Source organism: Lutra lutra, chromosome X, assembly GCF_902655055.1.
Source record: "Lutra lutra chromosome X, mLutLut1.2, whole genome shotgun sequence".
Taxonomy (NCBI): Eukaryota; Metazoa; Chordata; class Mammalia; order Carnivora; family Mustelidae; genus Lutra; species Lutra lutra.
In genome coordinates, this window is record NC_062296.1 from 73,623,940 (window position 1) to 73,626,566 (window position 2,627).

General features: G+C 44.5%; 1 non-coding gene across 1 annotated transcript; it reads left to right on the plus strand.

Annotated features, from left to right (window-relative positions):
- The first annotated feature begins 2,241 nt into the window (after nucleotides 1-2,241).
- Nucleotides 2,242-2,345, plus strand: LOC125092507 (U6 spliceosomal RNA). The gene has a single exon (XR_007124968.1). It is a non-coding gene; the product is annotated as a U6 spliceosomal RNA (small nuclear RNA).
- Nucleotides 2,346-2,627: the final 282 nt, after the last annotated feature.

Genomic DNA, 2,627 nt, shown 5'->3' on the forward strand with positions numbered 1-2,627 from the left:
AACACATGTTTATTACCTTATAGCTCTGAGGCCAGAAGTACAAAATGGGTCTCACTGAGCTTAAATCAAGGTGCTGTCAAGGCTGTACTTCTCTTGGGCACTCCAGGGGAGAATCTGTGTTCTTGCTCTTTCTAGCTTCCAGAAGCTGCTTGCATTCCTGGACCCAGGCCATTTTCAAAGTGAACAATGCCAGTCCCATCTTTCTCACTTGGTATCAATCTGACACTCTTTTTTCCCATTTTTAATGACCTTTGTGATTACACTAGGCCCACCGAATAATCCAGGAAAATCTCCCTGTCGTGGTGTCAACTGGTGAGCAACTTTAATTCAACCCCCAACCTCAATTCCCATTTGCCATGGAAGGATACTTTTGTGAAGACTCCAGAGGTTAGGACACGGACCTTTGGGGACAACCATTATTCTGCCTAAGAACGTCAGGACACCAGCCACTTCTGGGACTATACAAGGATGGTCCCAACATGAGCCACAGAAGCTGGAAGGCTAGTAATTTATCTGGGGAGGCTGAATGTGGCTTTATAATCTCAGTCTAACCATATGTCTAGTAGAGCCTAAAGGAAAACCTGTTAAGACAGTTTCGTGCCTACGTTGAACCTGGAAGCAAAGAGGACTCCCAATTGTTCAAACCCTTTTTCTCCTCTCCCCCAGTTAAAAATTTGCCAGCCCATGGGGCACCTGGGTGGCTCAGTGGGGTAAAGCCTCTGCCTTCAGCTCAGGTCATGGTCTCAGGGTCCTGGGATCGAGCCCCGCATCGGGCTCTCTGCTCGGCGGGGGGCCTGCTTCCTCCTCTCTCTCTGCCTCTCTGACTGCTTATGATCTCTCTCTCTCTCTCTCTGTCAAATAAATAGATGTCTTAAAAAAAAATTTGCCAGCCCTATGTTCACATTGGCGCTTCTGCTCTTTTGGGGAATCCATCTACCGACACAACCACATCCCTAGGGTGAAAACAGGTCCATCCTCAGCACGTTTCCTGAGAAAGTTCTACCACTCATGAGAACCCCTGCTGAAATACCTTCCATCACTCTTCACTGACAGATGGTGTGAGGGAGGAACACATACACAAAATCTTCTCTGGAGGTTTAGGTAGGAAAAGAAATGGAGAATACAACTTGACTTCAAATAGAAATCCCATGCAAAATTAAGAAGTAAAAGTTCATTTGAAGATAATAAGAGAAATTACCTCTGCAATGAAACAAGACTGTACCAGTTAGGAATAACCATCTTTTCTAAGGTTTCAAGGGCATGTTTTTGTGAACAATTATATAATTCCCCCCCTAAATTTAATCATCCCTTCTAATTTCATGGCATTAGTAGTATTCAACTCGGAATTTGAAGATGAGGTCAGAAAGAAAATCCCCATCTGAGAGGGAGCCAATGTGAATCAAGATGGGAGAGATTAATCATGAACAGATTCTACTTAGAGAAGTGGTATGGGTTGTGAGGGAAGTAAGTCAGCACTTAAGTACCTACCTTTGGGCTCCCAGCTCCAGAAGTTTTACTCTTTGAAGTGGAGACAAAATACTGATTAGTTGCATTTCAGAGGGATGGGCAAAGCTTCGAGGCTGAGGTGGCTGTCCCAAAGAAGAGAATCCTGGCTTGGCGAAGAACACAAGGAGAGTCTCCTGTTTGGGAAGCCACTTCCTATATTGGATCTACTTGCTATCTGCTAACCGTGTGGGCTCATCACAGTCTCTTGGCAAATATTTACTTGCTGACTGATGTGAGGCTTTTCTCAAGTGTAATGTTCTTTTTAATTTGATTTAAATGTGATATCCTTGAGAAACCAGGTGACAGCCTCTACAGTAGTTGATTCACAAAGAAATGATGTCAGAAGAGAGGGGATGAAGAGGGACTAGGGTGCACTAAGGTGTGGAAATATTGCATGGCTTTGGGCATGTGAATCTGGTGCAGGGCAACCGAGAAACACACAATTCCTATGTCATTTTAAGGCAACATAAAGAGCTCCTTTTGTCTGCATGGGGCTCTTTATGTAATGTGGGTGTGTGTGTTGGGTTGGGGCGATGAACAGGGAACATGTGTGCCTTTCTCCAAGCGGGCCTACTAGAACATTCCTGTCACCCCTGCCTCCCTCTCTCTCATTTCCTCCCTCTGTATGCACCATGCAGAAAGAAGGGAAGCAACAAAGCCCAACTCAAACTACACTCAGTAAAAAGCCAAGTATCCTTGTGCAGTTAGCATATGTTACTTAAATATGTTACTGTTGTGCTTGCTTCAGCAGCACATAGATTAAAATGGGAAAGATACAGAGATTCGCATGGCCCCTGTGTAAGGATGATAGGCAAATTTGCAAACTGCTCCATATTTTTGTATGTTAACTAACTAGAATTAAAATTAAAACTAGGGGTGCTTGGGTGGCTCAGTCGGTTAAGCATCTCCCTTTGGCTTGGGTCATGATCCCGGGGTCCTGGGATCGAGCCCCAGGTCGGGCTCCTTGCTCAGCAGGGAGTCTGCTTCTCCCTCTGCCTCTCCGCCTGGCTTGTACTTCTTCTCCTTCTCTCTCTCTCTCAAATAAATAAATAAATCTTAAAAAAATAAAAACTTAAAAAAATGAGTATGTTGCTGGAGCTGATGACATATCCCCAAAAGGT